At 50.6% G+C, this 23,711-nt stretch overlaps 1 protein-coding gene across 8 annotated transcripts in view; it reads right to left on the bottom strand.

The window, feature by feature from the left end:
* The window catches only part of LOC119957125 (adhesion G protein-coupled receptor L1-like), a 645,488-nt gene that overhangs the window by 529,470 nt on the left and 92,307 nt on the right, over positions 1-23,711 (bottom strand). For all 8 annotated transcript variants that reach the window (XM_038784852.1, XM_038784851.1, XM_038784850.1 and 5 more), the window contains exon 2: positions 19,206-19,270. The gene's annotated coding sequence lies outside the window, so the exon portion shown is untranslated. The remainder of the gene's footprint in view (positions 1-19,205; positions 19,271-23,711) is intronic.

Raw genomic sequence — 23,711 nt, 5'->3', positions numbered from 1 at the left:
GGCCAAGTTCAAATACGCTAGCCAGGGGCAGCACGGTGGCCTAGTGGTTAGCACAACCGCCTCACGGCGCTGAGGTCCCAGGTTCGATCCCGGCTCTGGGTCACTGTCCGTGTGGAGTTTGCACATTCTCCCTGTGTCTGCGTGGGTTTCGCCCCCACAACCCAAAAATGTGCAGAGTAGGTGGATTGGCCATGCTAAATTGCCCCTTAATTGGAAAACATAATTGGGTAATCTAAATTTTTTTAAAAAAATACGCTAGCCAGTGACAGGGCGAGCCAGGGCAAGTCTGGACTTGCCCTGAAAACTGGGATCGGAGATTATTGGCTCCATCCAAATAAGAACGATTGTTCCCCAGTTTCAGCCAACCTCCCATCATATGGAACAGGGCTACACGTGGACAGTACACCTGAAAATGGACCCCTGGAGGGTTCTTGGCAAATTACAGATGTGGAATCGGCAACTGCATCAGGCGTTCCGACCCCCACCCAGCACCCTCATTGGCTGAAGGTCAGAGAACCTTCTAGAAGGGCACGAAGAGTAGGGCTGCCTGAAGACCATCCCCGGCAAAGACTTGACCCCTGCAACCCTGATGGAAGAGGACGTGCAAGATCAACCTTTGTGAAGAAGACCTGAGCTGGAGAGTCGGTGGTGTTGGTGAATTGGACCCGGTGGGTCGATCACATTCATGGATTGGATTGGATTGGATTTGTTTATTGTCACGTGTACCGAGATACAGTGAAAAGTATTTTTCTGCGAGCAGCTCAACAGATCATTAAGTACATGGGAAGAAAAGGGAAGAAAAGAAAATACATGATAGGGAACACAAGGTACACAATGTAACTACATATCACCGGCATTGGATGAAGCATACAGGGTGTAGTGTTAATGAGGTCAGTCCATAAGAGGGTCATTTAGGAGTCTGGTGACAGTGGGGAAGAAACTGTTTTTGAGTCTGTTCGTGCGTGTTCTCAGACTTCTGTATCTCCTGCCCGATGGAACAAGTTGGAAGAGTGAGTAAGCCTGGTGGGAGGGGTCTTTGATTATGCTGCCCGCTTTCCCCAGGCAGCGGGAGGTGCAGACAGAGTCAATGGATGGCATTAACTTCGGGAGTATTTGTACTCTCATTTAGCTATCGAGTGTTAAAAGTTACTTTGTGAGAGGATTGAGTTGTTCTAGTGCAGGGGTGGGCAAACTATGGCCCGCGGGCCGCAGGCGGCCCACCAAAGGTCTTTATGCGGCCCACCAAGATCAAGTCATTAAAAAAAAACATTTTTAAAATTTTTTTTTAAAATTTTAAGGTTAATGGTGGGGGCTGTTGGGTTACTGGTATAGGGTGGATTCCTTGACTTGAGTAGGGTGATCATTGCTCGGCACAACATGTGTTTCATGTGAAGTTTCTACTTTAAAATATTAATTAATAAAAATTAATTGCTTTTTTTTTCTTTAAAAACCTTTTATTTTGGCTATTTTAAATATTAAGTATTTTACTAATATACTATGCGGCCCTTTAAAATTGTGAATTTCTGAATGTGGCCCTTGCACGGAAAAGTTTGCCCACCCCTGTTTTAGCGAGAGTTAAAAGTTGTTTTATAAAAGAATTAAGAGTCGTTTGTGAATAAAATTGGGTTCAACCGTGAACCTGTTTTTGTCCTTTGTCTGATAAGTAAGCGGTAAACGTTTTAATAATAAACTGGTCGCGGTGTTTGATAATTCATCAGACAACAATACTGCCGAAGCTTTGCGCCTGGCACTCATCAGGGTAGCTGCGCGAGATAAACAGTAAATGGAACAACAATTTACACTACACTGGAAGAGAGCTGATTAGTTGGCATGTGGACTCTGATTGGTGGAGGTGTTGACAGGCACCAGCTTACTGCCAAGCTTTTATTTCAAATTCAAACAAGGCTGGTCAATTGATTGGTCAAAGGATTGCCATGGGGAATGGACCAGGGAATGGCTGCCCCGCCCAGATTTTATTTAGTTGGAAAAGGCTTAATGCGTGGATGTTCTTTCTCTTTTGCAAAGGACAGGTTCCCTGCGAGTGAGCTTCTGGTATGTATAGGTGGGCCACACGTATTGAAACATACAAGATCCTGCGGGGGGGAAATGACAGGATAAATGCTGAGAGGATGGTCCCCCTCATGGGGGGGAACCTCAAACTAGGGGTGGGTGAGGGAGGGCCAGGTGGGGGCGTGGTGTGGGGGTCACAGATTCAAAACAGGTTGGAGGTGAAGAGTGATATCTTCACCAAGAAGGTTGTTAGTGTTAGGCTGTGAAGGATGGGTGGTTAAATATATTCAAGGCTGAGTTAGACAGATTTTTCATCGACAAAGGGTATTAAAGGTTCTGTGGGACGGGAAGGATTGTGGAGCTAAGGCCACATCACATCAGCCATGATCTTACTGACTGACGGAGCAGGCTTGAAGGGCTGAATGGCCTACTTGTGTCCTTTCTCGAATGATTTTATGTTCTGGAACCCCCCCCTCCCACACCCCCATCCCGGGTCTTACAACCCCCTCAGGACAAATTGTGAAAAGGTGTCATTCAGAATGCGTTGCCTGATTTGCCAGCAACGTTCCAAAGGGAGTTGGACCCAGACATGTGGAAAGAAGAACATTTGCAGGAATATGGGAAAAGAGTGGGAGAGTTGGACCACCTGGATACTTCCTTTTAAAAAAAAACAGCACGGGGGCGGCACGGTGGCACAGTGGTTAGCACTGCTGCCTCACAGCGCCAGGATCCCAGGTTCAATTCTAGCCTTGGGTGACTGTCTGTGTGGAGTTTGCACCCTTCTCCCCGTGTCTGCGTGGGTTTCCGCCGGGTGCTCCAGTTTCCTCCCACAGTCTAACGATGTGCAGGTTAGGGGATAGGCCGTGCTAAATTGCCCCTTAGTTTCCAGGTTAGGTGGGGTTACGGAGATAGGGCGGAGGCGTGGGCTTCAATTGGGTGCACTTTCCAAGGGCCGGTGTAGATCCAATGGGCCATCACCCATTACAACATCCTCCTTCTACACTGTAAATTCGATAATTCAAAGGCTGAATGGCCACGGTTTTTGTGGTAAAGTGCTATGAGACCCAGGCTCATCGAGTGTGCTCAGCCGGAATTCTGGAAAAACCAGCAACGTTCCCAGCACATCCATTTCTTTCAAAGTCCTAATCCCCAGTGCACAAGAAAAGAGGAAGAGGTCATTCACCCCCTTAAGCCTATTCCACCAGTCACTCACATCACGACTGATCATTGTTCTCTTCTATTCTTTCACGGGATGTGGGCGTCGCTGATAAGGCCCAGCCTTTGTTGTCCATCCCTAACTGCCATTGATCTGAATGACTTGCTCAACTATTGCAGGGGGCAGTTCAGAGCCTTTTGCCCTGGAGTGCTGCCTCGTGGCATTAGAGAGCAGCTGGAGTTTGCTGAAACAGGGAGTTAGGTAAAGGAGGGAGGAGGTGGTCAGTCCCTTCTTTTCCCTGGCTCGTGAGTAGGGTTGGTGAATACTTCTGCTCCTTAAAATATAAGTAAAGTCTTACAGAATATGGAGCACAAGGGGAAAAAAGGACTTTAAGTAAATCTTGCAGTGCAGAGCACCGGAGGCCAGGGAGAGAGCGAATCTGGTGAGGAGCAGTGGGAATTTTTTTTAAAGGAGCAGTTCCAGCATACATTCACTCAATCCAGAGGTGGAGCTCCTGAGGTGGTGTCAGGATTTGAATATGATGGGGCGGCATGTGGTGCAGTGGTTAGCACTTGGACTGTGACACTGAGGGCCCGGGTTCGAATCCCGGACCTGGGTCACTGTCCATGCGGAGTTTGCACATTCTCCCCATGTCTACGTGTGTTTCACCCCCACAGCACAAAGATGTGCAGGTCAGGTGGATTCGCCGTGCTAAATTGCCCCTTAATTGGAAAAGAAAAATAATTGGGTGCTCTAAATTTTCAACAAAAGAAAAGCATTTGAATACGACGCAGGAAAAGTGGAAGCTGCTGATTGGGTGAGCACAGGCAGTGAGTATTTATACTATTATCGCTTACTGTTGCAAAGTCTTTATTTTGTGGCTTATAGTTTGTAAGGGCTATATTCTGTATTAATGAGATCAAAGGAGGATGGGCACCCGAATATAATTATATTATTTGATTTTAAATGTCCTTTAAATGTTAACCCAAAGGGGTAAGACATAGCAGGAGAGCTCTGAGCGTTAGTTTGCTCCTCCTGCTGTATGTGGGAAGCCAGGCACATCTCCAGTACCCGGGCCAGCACGTGTGCAGAAAGTATCTCGAGCTGCAGCTCCTGCAAGGCTGAACATTGGAGCCTGAGCAATTGCTGGGGGACATGGTGGGGATTTGTGAGGCGGACACTATTGTGAATGGCATGTAGAGATGTAGTCACACCATTGACTAAGACCCTGCAGGAAGGAAGGGAATGGGTGACCACCAGGCAGTGAAAGATGACTCAGCAGGCAGTGGAGGAACACTGGGGAAAGAAACATTAGTAGGAGCAATGTATCGACCCCCCAAACAGTAGCCACACTGTAGGAAATAGTATAAATCAACAAATCATTGGAGCATGTAAAAATAGAGCAATAATTATGGGTGGCTTTAATCTTCATGTTGACTGGGTTAATCAATGACAATAAGTCCAAAGTGCGTATTAGGGACAGTTTCAAGAGTTATTTGTCATGGAGCCAACCAGGGAACAGCCTATCTTGGATGTGGTAATGGGTAATGAGGCAGGTTTAATAAATGACCTCAGTGTAAAAGATACCCTAGGAAATAGTGATCATAACATGTGAGAATTTAATATTCAGTTTCACCGTGAGAAACAGCTTTGTTTCACGCTAACCGAGGCCCGCTCCCCTGCCCTATCCCCGTAACCCCCACCTCACGTTTGGACACTAAGGGGCAATTTCAGCATGGCCGATCCACCTAACGTGCACATCTTTGGACTATGGGATGAAACCGGAGCACCTGGAGGAGACCCACGCAGACACGGGGAGAAAGTGCAAACTCCACACAGTCACCAAAGCCCAGAATTGAACCCAAGTTCCTGGCGCTGTGAGGCAGCAGTGCCAACCACTGTGCCACCGATAATGTCCTTATCTATCAACAATCTATTAATCTCCAAAAGGTATCCAATGGGGGGGGGGGGGGGGGGGGGGATGCTTCAGATTTCACTCCTGAACTTCCTTACACTAATTTTATGATTGCACACCTTCATCTTTTATTGCTCACCAGAGAGGATAGTCTCGCTGTATCTATCCTATCAAATCCTCTTTTAAATTTTAAACACCTTGTTCAGATCACACCCTCAATCCTCAATACTCAAGCCTAGCCTCTGACGGTTTGTCTTCATAATGTAACTCTCTAAAAGCTCCGTTAGCATGTTAGTGGATCATTAATAGAAGTCAATATGCCCTCCCTGAGACATGGAGCCCAGAACTGAACGTCACGCTCCAGATGGAGCCTGGCTGAATCTAACACTGTGACTGAGTTCCTTGACTTGACATTGTGCAAAAAAATAAACCCCATGCATCAAAACTCCAATCCCCTGGAGATGTGCATCCGTCTCTCCCTATTAATAACATTTGAGTCCCTGCTCATATTCTCTTCACTTGTTCTAAGTCACCCCCTCCGCCCGGCGCTCTCTCTGGCTCAGGGTCAACATTCTGTGTCACATATTGCTTTCACCACGCTGAGAATGCCTCATTCAGTGCTTAGGCTTATTCACTATCGGATTAGCAACATGGCGATGATAAAAGCGTCTTCTCGATTGGCATGACTTTGTGGCTATGCATCGCTTGGAAACTGTTATTAAATATGAACCTTGAACACACTTTCAAACTTTAAAAAAAATTCATTTGTGGGATGTAGGCGTCACGGGCTAGGCCACCATTTATTGCCCATCCTTAATTGCCCGTCGGAGCTGGTGCTGAGCCGCCTTCATGAACTGCCACGGTCCATGTGGTGTAGGCACACCCACTGCGCTGTTAGGGAGGGAGTTCCAGGATGTTGCTCCAGCAACAGTGAAGAAACGGCCGATATATTTCCCAGTCGGGATGGTGAGTGACTTGGAGGGGAACCTCCAGGTGGTGGGGTTCCCAGGTATCTGCTGCCCTTGCCCTTCTAGATGAAAATAAAAATCGCTCATTGTCACAAGTAGGCTTCAAATGAAGTTACTGTGAAAAGCCCCTAGTCGCCACATTCCGGCGCCTGTTCGGGGAGGCTGGTACGGGAATTGAACCGTGCTGCTGGCCTGCCTGGGTCTGCTTTCAAAGCCAGCGATTTAGCCCTGTGCTAAACCAGCCCCGAGATGGTAGTGGTTGTGGGTTTGGAAGGTACTGTCTCAGGAACCTTGGTGAGTTCCTGCAGTGCATCTTGTGGATGGTACACACGGCTGTCACTGTGCGTCGGTGGTGGAGGGAGTGAATGTTTGTGTGCCAATATAGCAAGGCTTTGTCGTGGATGGTGTCGAGCTTGTTCAGTGTTGTTGGAGCTGCCGAGTGGAGAGTATTCCTTTAATTGGCAACACCCTCTCCACCCCCTGAGCTCACACCCGATCTCCAGTCCTGATTAACCAATGCACTGAAGACACCATCAAATAAATGAACCATCCACAGCCGGCTCTGCTGAACATTCTACACTGATCCCACAAACTGTAGTAAATACACTGGTCGGTTCCCAGATAATGTTCGCCAGGCCTGGAGTGATTGCTCACGGTGTCAGCTGAAGGGTTTTGGTCTGAGGCCAGCTGGTAGCACTCGTCTCTGAGGCCAGAAAGTCGATGGGTTCAACTCCGGAGATTGGTCGCAGTATCGAGGCGCACACTCAAGTGCAGTGCTGAGGGAGTGCTGCACTGCCCGATATCCTTCAGATGACATCCACCTCTCGGGTGGATGTAAAAGGTGCGATGCCACTGATTTGGCGAAGACGAGCAGAGTTCACCCCAGGATCCTGGCCAATACCGATTATTTGTCCGTGCTATTGCGGGATTTTGCAAATTGGCTCCGTTTCTCAAGTCTCAACACTATTTGAAGTATTGCAATGGTTGAGGTTGCGAAAGGTGTATATAAGTCACATGGGTGAGATAGCGGTGTCATCGTAATGACACTCGCAATCCCGATGGTCCGGGCTATTGATCTGGAGACCTGGGTTCAAATCCTGGGTGGAATTTGAATCCAATAAAAATCTGGAATTAAATGTCTAATGAGACTATTGTAGCCAAAAGCTGATCTGGTTCACTCATGTCCCTTTAGTGGGAAGAAAGAAATCTGCCATCCTTACCCCGGTCTGGCCTACACGTGACTCCAGACCCACAGCTAGGTGGTTGACTCTTAATTGCCCATCTAAAACTCAGTTCAGGGGTAATTAGGGATGGGCACCAGCGATGCCCATGACTCATGAAAGAATAAAGGGGAAAGAAAAACCTTTCTTTATCGATCACAAGGGGCAGCACGGTAGCAGTGTGGATAGCACAATGGCTTCACAGCTCCAGGGTCCCAGGTTCGATTCCGGCTTGGGTCACTGTCTGTGCGGAGTCTGCACATCCTCCCCGTGTGTGCGTGGGTTTCCTCCGGGTGCTACGGTTTCCTCCCACAGTCCAAAGATGTGCAGGTTAGGTGGATTGGCCATGATAAATTGCCCTTAGTGCTGGGTGGGGTTACTGGGTTATTGGGATAGGGTGGAGGTGTTGAACTTGGGTAGGGTGCTCTTTCCAAGAGCCGGTGCAGACTCGATGGGCCGAATGGCCTCCTTCTGCACTGTAAATTCTATGATCTATGAAATTATGAGGGACACTCTGGGCGGGATTAGTCGGAGGCTTTTTCCCAGGGTAGAGGGGTCAATTACTAGGGGCATAGGTTTAAGGTGCGAGGGGCAAAGTTTAGAGGAGATGGGCGAGACAAGTTTTTTACACAGAGGGTAGTGGGTGCCTGGAACCCGCTGCCGGAGGAGGTGGTGGAAACAGGGACGACAGTGACGTTTAAGGGGCATCTTGACAAATACATGAATAGGATGGGAATAGAGGGATACGGACCCCGGAAGTGTAGAAGATTTTAGTTTAGACGGGCAGCATGGTCGGCGCAGACTTGGAGGGCTGAAGGGCCTGCTCCTGTGCTGTACTTATCTTTGTTCTTTGATTCTCCGTCCGTTCCCGGAAGCGGGATTGTCTGGTCCCACAGCACCGAATGGGGGCTGAGCGGCAAATTCTCCGTCCTCACCAGCAGAGGGAGCGGGGTGGGACTCGCAGCGGAGAATCCCGGTCTCTACGTTGGATCCAGATCAGGCTGCCCCCTGTCCCATTCCCCGGTGATGCTTCTGCTGGTTTCTGGAGGGCTGGAGGAGAGAGCTTCTACCGTTCCCAACCTGAGGACAGAACGGGCCTCGAAGGCTGTGCACGCACCCATTTTCCAGTTCATTCACGACGGGAGGTAATTGAGGTGAAGGGCGTCAAGCCTGCTCAGAAAGGTTGAGGTGGTGTGTTACAGTGCACTCGGGGAGTCCGGGTTGCTATGGAAACGTGCGCCTTTACATACATGTTGGAGTCTGGCGCTAAGGATAGTGATGGCAGAGGCTCCAATGTTCTTTCCATCTCACGGCCGACTAGGAATCTCTCCCGATCTTACCACCTGCCCCTGGCATGTGTTGGATGGACTTATATTAATTGCTCCTTGAAGGGTCTGACTTGGTAATGGGAAGGTTGTCCGTAGACCTTCTTGCTATGGGCTTGATCAAGATGGAGGCGGAAAGATGGCGGGGTCCCATCTGCCAAACACCCACCTGAATAAATGCCCCTCCCCCACCCCCAGTCACCAAACCGGCCACCGGGCTGGCGCACTAAATTCGTCCTATCCTGTTTTTCTGCCAAATGTTAAACCAGTACAATATCTCCTGGCGTTATCGAAAGGAGGGCAGAGAGGTTGACCTGAGCCCCATTTCTCGCTCAACCAAGAGCACGTTATTTGGTCATGTCTGCGTTGCGGGTTTGCGATAGCTTGCTGTGCATTATTCCACCATTACCGCAATGGCTACACTTCAAACGCACGCTCGTGGCCGCAAAGCTCTTTGGGAATTCCTGAGGGAGTGAAAAAAGCGACATAAAATGAAGTTTTTAGATTGTGCCAGATGACCAGTAGGATAGGCGAAGATGGAAATCTACCCCATTGATTCTTTTTATTATTTCACAGGACGTGGACCAACACTTGGCTGGTTGAGCCAACACTTAATGCCCAGCCCTAATTTGGAGTCACATGTAGGCCAGACCAGATAAGGATGGCAGATTTCCTTCCCTGAAGGACATTAGTGAACCAGATGGGTTTTTACAATTGTGTCATCGTCTTCATCAGACTTTTAATTCCACATTTCACATTGAATTCAAATTTCATCATCTGCAGTGGTGGGATTCGAACCTGGGGTCCAGAGGGGTATCCGGGGCTGGATTCTCCAATAATGGGGCTATATCCCCACACCAGCGGAAAAACACTGGCGTTTCATTTTGGACTTCCCTTAAGAAAGTCCAGGGTGATTCTCCAATTTGCAGGGGGCTGGCGGGGCCCCGGAGTGCTTCTCGCAGCTCTGGCTGCGGATACGGGGCCCTGCAGTTCCAGTCAGGGGTCCGCGCATGCGCACAGTGCCGGCCTGCAGCGGCCGCCCCGTGGGACATGGCGGACTCGCACCGCTGAGCGGCACCAAAAATGTAGGCACCCCCCCCCCCCGTGATCGCGCGCGCCCGCGGGTCCGTGACACTCGATCGCTCCCCTGGCCGTCCATGAGGCCCCCCCTCCCCGGTGAACGATCCTCCCCATCCCCCACCAGGGCGGCGACAGACTGAGTCGGCAGCCGACGTTCCTGCCGGCCGATAGGTGGTTAGAACCACGGCGTCGGGAACTCATCCGGTTTCACGTGGAGAATCGCGGGGGCTCTGTCAACCTCCCCCTACCCGCGCTGCGTAGTTCGCGCGCGAGAGACTCCCGAGCCATTCTGCTGGTCACAATTGTGGGTTTGACGCCTATTATCCGCCCCCCTGCGCCGAACGTGATTTCAGAGCGGAGGCTCGGGAAATCCAGCCCCTGGATCATTCATCCAATGACAAAGCCGCTATCCCACCACAGTCTCCTCTCATGTTTGTGCCCTCGTAACACAAACATAAAACAGACTTGGGATGCAAACGGCAGCAGAATTTTATTAACCGTCGTCACATTTCAGCTGGGGCCCGTGATCAGTATATTAATTATGGATTTATAAATGGTAAAGATTCCAATCTGGGTTTAGCCGCACGTTATAAATAGCAGCCGGTTCCCTGCCAGGAGGCCGCTGGATCGCAAAGCAGAGAGGCGATGATGGTGAGGCTGAAAAGTGGAGAAATCTCTCTCTCTGTCTCTGCTTCCCCCTCATCGATGGCCCCCACCAGGTACGTTGCTGCAAACAGGCCTACCTATCCACTTCCCGGCCTGTCTGAAGACACAAGGCAATCAGGTTATTGGTCAAGTTATTGTATAGGGAGTTCTGGTGGGGCAGTGGGTTAGCATCCCTGCCTCTGAGCCGGACGCTCCGGGTTCGCGTCCCACCCCAGGACTTGACGGCCGAGGAAGGTGGGTTCATAACGCGGCCAAACAGGTCAACCATGCAAAATCCTTCCCAACACGCCAATGGCTGGCGGTAAGAGCGGGAAAGACTCCTGGTCGGCCATGTTTGATGTGGAGCGGTGCCCCTGAAGCCTATAAACCCCCCTGGCAACACTAGCGACCTGTTCTGAGAATTATGGAAATGGAGAAAGGTCTGCCTTAGTGACCATTAGGTGCGGGAAGGGAATTGGAATGGGAGATCTGTATAAGGGGGTGATGGCAGGTGACAGAGGTGGTATTAAGGGATTAAATTGGATCTGTAAAGGGGCTGTCTGGTAACCAGAGCTCTGCGTCAGGACATTGCAGTTTACACATAAAATCCCAACAGAGCAGAAGGAGGCCATTCAGCCCATCGAGACCGCGCCAACCCTCCGAAAGAGCACCCCACCTGGGACCAACCCTCGTAACACCACCTCGCCTTTGGACACTCGGGGGCAATTTATCACGGCCTAACCCGCACATCTTTGGACTGCGGGGAGGAAACCGGAGCACCCGGAGGAAACCCACCCAGGCACGGGGGAGAGCGTGCAGACTCCGCACAGACAGTCACCCGAGGCTGGAATCGAATCCGGGTCCCTGGCAGCAGTGCTATCCACTATGCCACCGTGCCACCCCATTGTGGAAATCCCAGTGCGCCGCTGAGTGTTTGCTGTGCTGCCACAGACACACTCACTCAAACCTGGGCAGATAAGATCCTGTGGGATTAATTTGGACGGCAGGGATGTTTTCCCACAAAGTCCTCAGCTAACATCACCTAAAAACAAAGATGATTTTGTCGTTAGAATTCACGTCCATTCGCTGTGAAGTACTTACATGCACAAGAGGGGACATTGAGATGCATGACGGGATCATGGCGTATGAGGGTGGAGTGAATATTTGTCTTTTACTTGGTGCGTGGTTAGCTATGAACGATTGGGGAATGAATAATTGGGCAGCAGCTGCTTAATGTTCACCGATTCAGGTGTGTCAATGGGTATCGGAAACAAGAAGGATAAGGTTCCGAGGGGGGTTGAGAGGGTAGAGGCGGAGTGGGCGCGTCCTCTCTTGCGGGGAATCCAAGTCGATGAAAATTAAATGAAATGAAAATTGCTTATTGTCACGAGTAGGCTTCAATGAAGTTACTGTGAAAAGCCCCTCACGCCACATTCCGGCGCCTGTCCGGGAAGGCTGGTATGGGAAGGCACCAGAATGTGGCGACTAGGGGCTTTTCAAGCGGGCACAGTTTCAAAATAACTGAAATTAAGATGAAGATAAGGTTTAATTTCTTCTCTCACAGGGGGCTTGATTCTCTGCCCCAACACCGGCGTGAAAACGGGGGTGTTTCACGACTGGACAATCATCGGAAAACGGCCACCCATTCCCTGTTCTGGGGAGGGGGGCAAGCAGTCAGGCAGCGTAGAGCATCCGGCTCCAGCTGCCGATACGGCCTGGAGAATTGGCGGCTCCGTGGCTGCGCATGCGCAGGGCGGCGGCCTGCAGCAGCCTTGCCGTGATTCATGGCCGATGCCGCCCACGAAATAGTCCCCTCCTCAGTCACGCGCGTGGACTGCCCCACCACAGTACCCCCAGCCCCGAATAATGTAGACCCCCCCTCCCTGCCCGCGGATCGGCCCTCCCCCGACTGTGGACCCCAGTCCGCAGCCGCCACGCAGAGTTCCCGGCGAGAACGCCTCTTTTCAGAGGGGCGGAGCATCGCAAAACCCCCCCCTCCCCCCGATTTCCGCATTATCGGAGATTCTCCGCACCGTCGCCAAACGGGATTTCGGCGTCGGAGATCGGAGAATCCAGCCCAGGGTCTTTGGGATTCCCTCCCTCAGGGAACAGTGGACGTTGGGTCACTGGATATGATGAAAGCTGAGTTAGTCAGAGGTCGGAGCTAAGACCACAAATGAGTAAAGGAAAGCTCTGTGTCTTGGTTTCTACTTCACTCTTCAGTTTGGATCCTCAGAACACAAAGATGTGTCCGTAGCAAGCGTGTAATTGTCTTTCTTCCCTGAATAGCAGTGGAGCGCACAGGACTGTATTTGTACCTGGGGGTTTACCCGGAGATTATGGCGATAATGATAACCCAGGAAGGATTTACAGTAAAAGCATCAGGGGCTGTCCCCCCTCAGTGAATGAGAATGTGGGATTATTGCCCCTCTCAAGCTTCCTGGTCATGGAATGCTTTCGACATCCGTCCCTTTATTCACCGGGAAAGGGAGCGGAGCAGTTTATCTCTTTTCCCGCGATAATGGATAAAAAGAACCGGGCAGTTCTGTTGAAAGTCACCCCGACCCCTCAGGTTTCTCAGGTCAGAGGGTTCGGATGCAGAGATCACTCACCATGGATGTCTGAAAATCTAGAGCTGAGTGTGGTATTAAACCACACACAACAGCAACGTTCCAAGTTTGATCCCCTAGTCTGTGTTGAATTCGAGACTTTGGCCCATTGATAGTTCCTTGCTAAAGCAATCCAGGATGAGTTTTGTCAGGTTCAATGGTTCAATTGTTCTGTGTTTGATTGTGCGAGTCTGGCAACTGATCTATGCTCACTGTACTTGATTAGATAAGTCTGCATGTTGATTCAGAGCAAAGAAAACAGGTGCCACAGAGGTACTAAAAGGTAAGAGCTGAAGCATGCTGAAGACATCTTACATTAATGTACAAAACTCGGTAGTTATGGTTCCTGCACAATTAGAAACCAATGTCATCTCTGCTTTGCTCTTAGGAAATCAAACTTGTAAATTAGACGATAAGTTTCACTGCCTCACTCCTTCTCCCTATATTTTTCTTTGTTTCAGGTATTTATCCACTCTTCCCTTAAAAAATGAAAATGGTCTCTGTTTGGATTCCCCCTGTGGCTCGAAGTATCCACTGCACAAGTAGCAGAGAATGCTGGAAAGTCACAGAGAACAGAAAGGACAGGTGGATCCTGAGTGCTAGAGACACTCAGAACATTCACTTGCTTTTTTCTAATTTCTGGATGCACTCACATTTTACGATTTTTATTTGAGTGCGTGTGTGTGTGTGTACGTATGCGTGAGTGTGTGTGAGCAATGGTGAGCGAGTATTTTTTGTGCTTGTGTGTCTGTGTAAGAGAGTATTTGTGCACGAGTGTGTGCGTGTGAGAGAGAGAGTGAGTGTATGCAGGCGTGTGTGGCCATGTGTGTGTGCATGTGAGGGTGTGTGCAATAGAGTGTGCATGAGAGAGAGTTGTGTGTGCATTTGAGTGTGTGCACGTGTGTATGTGCATGTATGTGTGAAAGGGTGTGGGCATGCGGGGAGGTGAGTGTACATTTGTGTGAATATGTGTGTGTGCACGCATGTGTGCATGCGAATGTATGCTCGTGTGTGTGAATGTATGCGTGTGAGTGTGTGCACGCGGCTAAGTGTGTGTGCATGTGAGTGAGTGGTGTGTGCTTTGAGTGTGAGTGTGCAGTTTGTGTGTGTGTGAGTGTGTGTATGTGAGTATGTGTGAGTGTATGCATGTGTGAGCGAGTGAGTGTGAGTGTGCGTGAGAGTGTGTGCACGCGGCTAAGTGTGTATGCATGTGAGTGAGTGGTGTGCGCTTTGCGTGTGAGTGTGCAGTTTGTGTGTGTGTGAGTATGTGAGTATGTGTGAGTGTATGCATGTGCGAGTGAGTGTGAGTGTGCGTGAGAGTGTGTGCACGCATATGCGAACAGGAATATGGAATGAGAATTTGTGTGGAAACGTTTCATTATTAAGGGCACCATGAAGTGAGCTAGTAAATGACAAAAATAACAGGCGATCAGGTTATTATAAACTGCTCTACTTGGAAACCCTGCGTAAATTAGCTTCCCCCACGTCGCAGCAGCGGCTACACTTCACAAGTACTTTATTGGCTGCAGAATACTTTAGGATGTCTACAAAGGCGCTATATAAATGCAGGTTCAAGTGGAGTGCTGAGGGAGTGCACACAGCTAGAATAGAGACGGACCCAGCGGCACCTTGGCTGCTAGGCCCAGGCTATCCAAATTAGTGGCTGCCTCTCTCGGCCTCCGCTTCTTGGGGTTCAGGCCTCAGTCCTGAGGAACGGGTACAACATTTAGACCGACACTCCAGCGCGCTACTGAGGGAATGCCAGGGGTGCTTGTCTTTTGATCGGAACATTAAAACAAGACCCCTGAGGGAGGGGTCATGATGCTGTTCGAAGATGATCAGAGTGATTCTCCCCAGTGTCCTAACCAATTCTGACCCCTTCAAGCACCACAAAACAGCAATCTGCTAAATCCCACTTTTTGCTCTTGTTGTGGGAGCTTGGTTATTGACCTTGCTTAACTCAAGAGCCTTTGAGTGAGTCGGCAATTATGTCCCCTGTAATTCACAGGTTAAAATAAACTACAAGCCTGAGAATATGACAGCGAGACTTACAGTACGCTAGGCGCCTGTGCATTTTAGCAACAATGTTTTGCTTTTATCAATGTCCTTGAGCATAGAAAAACATCCAAAGACATGTTACAACTGCGGTTAAAAAAGAACGAGGGCCGAGGGCCGAGGAGGCGACGATTGCCTGAAATTTCCTGGAAAGCTTTGACGTAAGTACGATGTAGTTTACTAAAAGAAAAATAATTTGAGGATGATAGCCATCATCTACAAGGCACAAGTCCAGGAGTGTAATGGAATACTCTCCACTTGCCTGGATGAGCGCAGCTCCAACAAAGCTCAAGAGGTTTCACACAATCCAGGACACAGCCGTCCGCTTGATTGCTCCCCCCTTCCGCAAACATTCAAACCCTCCACCACCGACGCACAGTGGCAGCCGTGTGTACCATCGAAAAGTTGCACTGCAGGAACTCGCCAAGGTTCCTTAGGCAGCACCTTCCAAACACATGATCACTGCCATCTAGAAGCACAAGAGCGGCAGATACCTGGGAACCCCACCACCTGGAGGTTTCCCTCCAAGTCGCTCACCACCCTGACTTGGAAATATATCGGCCGTTCCTTCGCTGTCGCTGGGGCAACATCCTGGAACTCCCTCACTAACAGCACAGTGGGTGTACCTACACCTCAGGGAGGCATCTTTTCAAGAAGGCAGCTCACCACCACCTTCTGAAGGGCAACTAGGGATGGGCAACAAATGCTGGTCCAGCCAGTGACCTTCATAGCCCATAAATGAAAGTAAACGTATATGTGTTTCACAATGACCCACAAGGGCGGGATTCTTCGGTCTGCTAGCCGTGTTTTCCTGGGCGGCGTGCCTTCGCCAGCAGCGGGATTCTCAATACCCGCCAGCTGCCAATGGGATTTCCCATTGTGGCCACCCCATGCTCCCAGGAAACCTGTGGGCGTGGGTATGCTGCCGACGCAATGGAGAATCCCGCCAACAGGAATCCCCGCCCTGAGTCATGATGATCCATCTCCGTAACGAGTCAGAGATAAATATTAAGTCAGGGTTTTGTCATCTAGTCACCGGCGGCTTGCAAGACAGGAAGAAAATCTGGCATTTGTACAGGGCCTTCCATGACCGTGTAAATCGGAAGGGCTTCTTCGGCAAGCGGAAGATTTTTGAATGGCGTTGCTGATCCCGCAGGATTGGCTGGACTATCCAGGGACTGAAGATCAATCTCCAGGGGACATCAGCCGGAACAAGGAAAAGAAAGAACTTGCATTTGCATCGCACCTTCCTCAACATCGGAATGCCACACAGGCGATGAAGCACTTCATGAAGCGCAGTCATTGTTCTCCCGTCGGTGAATGCAGGAGTCAATCTGCGCACAGAAAGATCCCACACGCAGCGGTTACAATCTGTTTTAGCCTCACTCCAGGCTGGACCTCAAAAGAATTCTTCTTTGAAATGTGCTGACCTGAAAGGACAGATGAGCGGTCAGCTGGGAGATGGGTGGTGCCATAATGCCCTTGGACTAGTAAGCCAGAGGACCCAGGCTAATGCCCTGGGGGGAAGTGGGTTCAAGCCCCACCACGGGAGGCGGTGGAATTTAAATTCAATCTGGAATATAAAGCTAGTCTCAGTAACGGTGAACATGACAACTATCATCAGTTGTCGTAAAACCCCATCGGGCTCACTAACACCCCTTCAGGGAGGGAAATCTGCTGTCCTTACCCGGTCTGGCCTACATGTGACTCCAGACCCACAGCCAATGTGGTTGACTCTTAACTGCCCCATCTGAAATGGCCGAGCAAGGGAAATTAATGCTGGGCCCAGACAGCGAGTCCCACATGAACGAATTAAAACAAAAAATGAGGGCTTCAAATGAACCTCCCGCCTGACTCTGACAGGGCGACACTCCGACAGGGACATCCCGGTTAAAGGCCTGGTCGGAAATTATCCAGCCACCGTTGTGGGAGGGGATTGGGGGTGGAGGTGGGGGGGGGGGGGGTACACGCGATGGGCCAAGGTCCCAGGGGCAGGGGGGTGCGCAGAATCCGGCCCTGGACTCAGTAAACTGTGTGCGATGCATCTGAAGTGCTGGCCCCGCATCTGCTGCAGGTATCAAACCCCCCCCCCCGTTAAAGACGGATGTCTCCCCTCGTTCACTTTGCAGGCAAGTGAAGCTGCCTGATATTGTGTTGACACAGGGAAACATGTATCTGGCAAATGGAACAGATGCAAGTGGGTTTTAAAAGCTTGAAATGGAGCTCGATCAATATTGATCCCGGAGCAGGTAAACCGACACGAGGCCTCCGAGCCAGCCCTGGATCGGATATGATTGCTCCCACACTTGGAATGCCTTTCCTTATGTCACCGCTGGCAACAGCCAGCTCCGGTTAACTCCTGTTCCTTGCACAAGCCTCACACAAGTAACCCGCAGCAGCCAAAATTATGTTTAGACTTTAACAATAAGGGGTGGCCCGTTTCTGCAGACAGGCAGCTAATGAACACAGAGAACAGGACATGACCAATGAGCAGGCAGGACACTCAGGGGTGGTATCTCACTGTAAAAGACACAAGGCATTCACACTCCGCCTCTGTCCACTGACGAACATCTACAGAGTGAGTCAGGGTGTATGTACAGTATCACACCTCCAGCACGTGGCTAAGAGCTCGTCTGGTTCAGTCAGACAGAGTAACCAGACTTACGTTAGCAGAGAGTCAAACTCACAGAGAACTGTGCTAACTGTGCGACTGGTTCAATAAATCAGATTGAACTAACTTCAAGGTCTGGAGTACCTTTTGGTTAAAGCTGCATCCAGTTGCAGCCTGTGTTATCCCAGAGTACATACCACATCGGAGACCAGGCGACATATTTTCTTTCGGAGGGTCGCTGGTCTTTGGAGTTCTCTTCCTGGAAAGGTGATGGAAGCAGAGTCTTAAGAAGGAGATGGATAGATTTCTAGATTCTAAACGGGTATGGGGGAGGGGGCTGGGAAGGGCATTGAGATGGAGGATCGTGTTGAATGGCAGAACAGGCTCGAAGGGCTGAATAACTGTTTCTACGGGTATAAGAAGCATGGGCGTCAGATGGGGAAATCCAGTGGTCGGGATCCGGAGGGACCTCAGAGTGGTGGGTGATCAGAGGTAGAGAGGGTAGGTATCAGGAAGGGGTTCGGGAGCAGTGATGGCATGCCGGAGTAGCCATGGCCACATCTCAATCTCACCCAACACCCAACAGATGGAATCAGGCTCCAACATGAATCCAAACTTTTCTCTCGTGCTAAATACTTGAACTGAAGACTTTGTAAAATCATTCCTACAGACAGGAGGATGTGCAGAACCCTTTCCCGCACTTCCATGTTAAGGGATTCATTCTCAAGATGCTTGGTACAATTGGACACCTGGGGCGCGATTCTCCGATCGCGGGACAGAGTGTCCGCGTGAAAGCCGCCACGTTTCATGACGGCGCGAACCGGGCGTGGGCACGAGCCGCTCCAACCTCACTTCCTGGCGCGCACTGCGGGCGGCGCCAACCTGCGCATGCGCAGTGACGACGTGCCAGCCCCACGCATGCACGGTGTCTTTACGGAACGCGCCGTCCCCGACGCAACATGGCGTGGGGGTTCTGTGGCCGGACGAGCAACAAAGTAGGCCTGAGGGGGGGGGGGGGGGGGGGAAGAGGCCAGCCCGTCAATCGGTGGGCCCCAATCGTGGGCCAGACCCCATCGGAGGCACCCCCCCTCACCCCCCGCAAACGGAGACCCCCCTCCTCCCTCCACAGGCCGCCCCCTGGCCCTTCGCGCAGAGTTCCCGTCGGCAGCTAGCAGGTGTGGACGGCGTCGGCGGGACTCTGCTTTTTCCGTGCGGCCGCTCGGCTGGAGAATTGGCGGCCCGGCCTCGTACAGCAGCCCGCGATCGGCGCTGCGCCAAATTCTCCGCACCTCGGAGAATCGCGTGCCGGCGTTGGGGCGGCGTGGCGCGGTTGCGCCAATTGTCCAGCCCAGCGGGGAGCTGGGAGAATCGCGCCCCAGTTGGTTCACAGCTCCAGGGTCCCAGGTCTGATTCAGCTTCAGCGCAATGGGGGTTCTTTGTTTCTGCTTTAGCGAATGCGAATGGAGTGCTTCAAAATCACCTCACAACTTCTAACACAGCCAATGCTCCAAATACAGCCACGATTCATCTGCACAGTCCGTTAAATCTTCCCCCGCCCACCCAAACACAGGCTCTCAGTCAGCAACCAGGAGAGCAGAAATCAATTCTTACCTCTGTCCGCGCACTCCCCAGAGCCTTTTAATGTATCTTTCTTCACATCGGTATCATCAGTGAAACTAGAAAGGAAAAAGACAAAGACACAAAATGAGTCCGTGTAGCAACCTGCTTTATTAGCCTGTTTAATCAGAGACAGTTAAACTCATCAGCAGCTCGCTCAGGGCATGTCACGGAGTGAACTTTGACCCCATTATGTCGCACACCATCATGGGCAGGCCAACTTACGCCTTTTAGTCGGAAATCAATTCCTCAAAAGGGATTGTGTCGGAAGACTGAATTATGAGGAAGGGTGAAGAAAAAATGCAGACGCCCCGTTGGGAAATGTATAAAATGCAGAGCTTTATGAGCATAGGGTACGTTCAAAGCAAAATGGGGAAGGTTAATGCTGAACACTACTTCAAGTTAGACCAACGGTGCTGGACAGCCACAGGCATGATCTGATTTTTTGAGAAAGGCCAACTTTAGGACTGACTTCTCGGAGTGACTGAAGGGAAATGGGCTCCAGGTAGGGGATGAGAGGCAAAGATTCTACACATCAATCAGGGGGTAGTGACTGGGTCACTGCAGGCCCCATTTGCACCTTTTGGCCTAGTTCGTGGCACCACACTTTAGGAAGGACAGATAGGTACCCAAACGAATTGCCAGAGGGGTTTCGGATGTGGAAGATCAGACTTACATGGACTGGGGGTGGTTCTTGACGAGCAAGAGAGAAGGCTAAGAAGAGATTGGACGGTGGTGTATAGACTCATGAAAGATTTGGCAGCGGTATGGCACAGTTCACTCATGAAGTCCAAGTTGCTATAGCAACAGGCACTTTTACATGCATGCAGTTGCCCTGGGCTATGGATATTGATGATGGAGGCTCCAACATACTGTCCATCTTGACCAGGAGTCTCTGACACACTCAACGCCAGCCATAGGCGTAGGTGGGAAGGATTTGAAGGTTGATGCTCAACCTGTTTGGCCACTTCATCAAATCACTTGGTCATCAAGTCCTGAAGTGGGACTCGAGCCTGGCTCGAAGGCAGGAATGTGAGCTCCTGCCACAGAAGACCCAAGAAAAGAGTGAGGTAGATAGCAATGAAGGACACAATTCCATTCGCCTTCTTAATCACCTGTTGCACCTGTAAACCAACTTTTTGCGACTCATGCACCAGCACACCCAGGTCTCTCTGCACAGCGGCATGTTTTAATATTTTGCCATATGAATAATAATCCCTTTTGCTGTTATTCCTACCAAAATGGATAACCTCACATTTGTCAACATTGTATTCCATCTGCCAGACCCTAGCCCATTCACTTAACCTATCCAAATCCCTCTGCAGACTTCCGGTATCCTCTGCACTTTTCACTTTACCACTCATCTTAGTGTCACAAGGGGTAAAAACTCAAGGGTTTGGGAAGATGCCTGATGAGATGGTGAACACAGATTCAGTAGTAGTCTTCGAAAAGGAATGCTGGAAGGGAAAAGACGTTCAGGGAGAGGGGAAATGTGATGATTTGCATTGTTCACCCCACCCACAGCGTGACTCCACTTAGGCATGCTGGAAGCCTTGTACATTCACACACAATGCCTTGCCCGTGCACAGAAGGAGCATGTCCACACTTTGCACCTTTTTCAACCAAATAAAAAAGCTGAGGGGGAACAGCCCTTCCCCGGTCCATTCCCCAGGGCAATGACTTGACCCATCAGAGTCGACCCGCCCAGTCTGAACTTGTACAAAGCTGAGCAGTTCACTGTTCCTTGCTGCATTCTCCATGGCAACGCCCCCACCAATCAGAGTCCACTTGCCAACCTCATCAGCACACTTCTTCCCATGCAATATAAATCGTTGTTCTCCCCCCCCCCCCCAGTTAAAGTTTGATCATTTCCTACGAGCAGGCAAGACACAAAGCTGAGATAGCGGGAGAGTCGCTATCCCGGCGGGATTCTCTGGACCTGCTGGCAGCACGCACCCGCGGGTTTCCTGATGGCATGGGGTGGTTTCAATGGGAATCCCTATTGACGCAGCCGTGAGCCCGGAGAATCCCGCCCAGCATGTCTCTCCTTTTTCTTTTTAAATTGAATGAAGCCACTTCTCGACACAAAACCCAGATGGTCCGAGGGACAAACTCAGTCCAGTATTATTTCCCCTCTGCTGCTGGTGCTGACTCTCACCTTCAGCTCTGAGCGTTTATAACAAAGAGCGGTCCAGGTTCGATAGTTCAGTGAAGCGCTGCCCCACTGAACACCAGGCAGGAGCTGATCGAAAAAGAAAAACAAGAAGATTTGGACTGTTTTTCCTTCCTTCGACCCTTCGCGTCCGCTTTGCCAGAACGTAGTGACTCCGAGGGCGGGATTCTCCTTCCCGCCGCACGCGCTTTCTGGCACGCCACCCACCCCCCAGCCGACAGCCGGGTCCTCTGTCCCGGCGGCCGATCAATGGGGTTTCCCTTTGTGGTGCCCCCCCCCCCCCCCCACACACGCCGTTGGTAAATCCACGGACGCGGGCGTGCTGCCGGCGAAACGGAGGATCCGGCCGACGGAGAATCCCGCCCCGGTATGTCTACTGACGCTTCGACCTGAGCAGTGCTTTTCTTTTACCATGGCAGGGGCGGTTTGCCATTGCCTCCCACTCTCCAGGATGGCGGAAGGGGGGGGGGGGGGGGTTTAACCGAAATAAGAGAAGATCGAAGCCCGAATCGAATTGGCGGCGACCTTGAAATCCGTTTTTATTGGGCGCGCCGAACGTTCAACCAATTCTCGGTCAGATTTCTACAAGGCCTCCATTGGAAAAGTGAGCTTCCGGAGGCCTGGGATAACAGATCGAAGTTCCGGACCAGGAGGAAGGTGATTAATTCAGATCTTTCTCAGCTGAATCTAAGCAGCTTAATCATTCTGAAGCCAGAAGAGCTGACAGAAGCAATCCTCTCACATTTCTCACCCAGTTACCACAGTGTATCTCGATTTAATATATTGCACATCTTATGCCGCCGCATACTTCCTGTCAACCTCCACGCGTTACATCTTTCCCTGTTCCGACCTATAATTGGAACTTAATAACGTGAACATGATTTTTTTTTTTGCGTTCTTTCCCGGCTTGGTTAGCATTTATTGCCCATGCCCCTTGGGAATGTAACAGTGAGTTGGCTTCTTGAGCAGCTGAAGTCCAACCTTTCCGCTGCGGTTTCCATTTCGGAGGGACAGTTGTGGTCAGCCACATTTGCTGTGGGTCGGGAGTCACATGTAGGCCAGACCGGGTAAGGACAGCAGGTTTCCCTCCCTGAGGGGGCCATTGGTAAAGCAGGTGGGAGTTTCTACCGCAACCGATGATCACATCATTACTGCTTTCCAATTCTTGATTTGAATTTTTATAAATGAATTGAATTTTTGAATTGATTGAATTTAACCCCACCAGCTGCCGTGGTGGGATTCGAACCCGCATCCTCTGGGAATCAGCCATTAATCCAGTGATGTTATCACTACGGGCGGAATTTCATGGCCCCGACAGCAGCGGGCATCGTCGTGAGCGGGACGGGATCATTTGCTAATTTGGACAGCTGTTAAAGGTCAACCGCACTCCAAATTTTCCCTTCCCGTCCACGATGGTGCCCACTAGTGTCCAGGGCTGGAACTTCCTGGTCTCTCCCATCTCAGCAGCTGAGCGTCCGCCTTGGTTGTAATTTTCAAACGCAATGCTTTTCTAAAAAATTTGTGTCGCTTGGCATATTGAAGATCGGTGACCACGTGTATCACGTGCATTGCAGCAACTCATCAAGGCTCCTTCAACAACAACTTCAAAACCCACGAACTCTGCCACCCAGAAAGACAAGGGTAGCAGACGCATTGGAACACCACCTCCTGCAAGTACCCCCCTCCCCCACCCCGCCCAAATTCCCAGCCACGCGCCATCCTGACTTGGAACTTTATCACCATTCCTTCACTGTCACTGGATCAGGGGCTGGTTTAGCACACTGGGCTAAATTGCTGGCTTTTAAAAGCAGACCAAGGCAGGCCAACAGCACGGTTCAATTCCCGTACCAGCCTCCCCGAACAGGCGCTGGAATGTGGCGACTAGGGGCTTTTCACAGTAACTTCACTGAAGCCTACTCGTGACAATAAGCAATTTTTATTTTTCATTTCCTTTCAAAATCCAGGAACTCCCTCCCTAACAGCACTGTGGGTGGACCTACACCACATGGACTGCAGCGGCCCAAGAAGGCAGCTGGTCACCACCTTCTCGAGGGGCAATTAGGGATAACAAACGCTAGCTCAGCCAGCGATGCCCACATCCAGTGAACGGATTACAAACAAACCTGGTCTGACAGACGCGGCTGAAAGTTGGTTTGTCACAAAAAAGAAGCATTTGTTGTCTTGGAACCTACAGGCCCTGTGAGAAACCCAATCATCTTTAAATATGTGAAAATGACTTTAAAAATCCTGGCAGAGCCACTTACCAGTTACCCCAGGTGCACAGTAGTCAGCTTCAGAGTAAATTGAAGAAAATATTATGGATGAGA

The sequence above is a fragment of the Scyliorhinus canicula genome, chromosome 25, assembly GCF_902713615.1.
Source record: "Scyliorhinus canicula chromosome 25, sScyCan1.1, whole genome shotgun sequence".
NCBI classification, from domain to species: domain Eukaryota; kingdom Metazoa; phylum Chordata; class Chondrichthyes; order Carcharhiniformes; family Scyliorhinidae; genus Scyliorhinus; species Scyliorhinus canicula.
The sequence above is the reverse complement of the archived record's forward strand: the minus strand, read 5'-3'. Positions and strand labels throughout refer to the sequence as shown.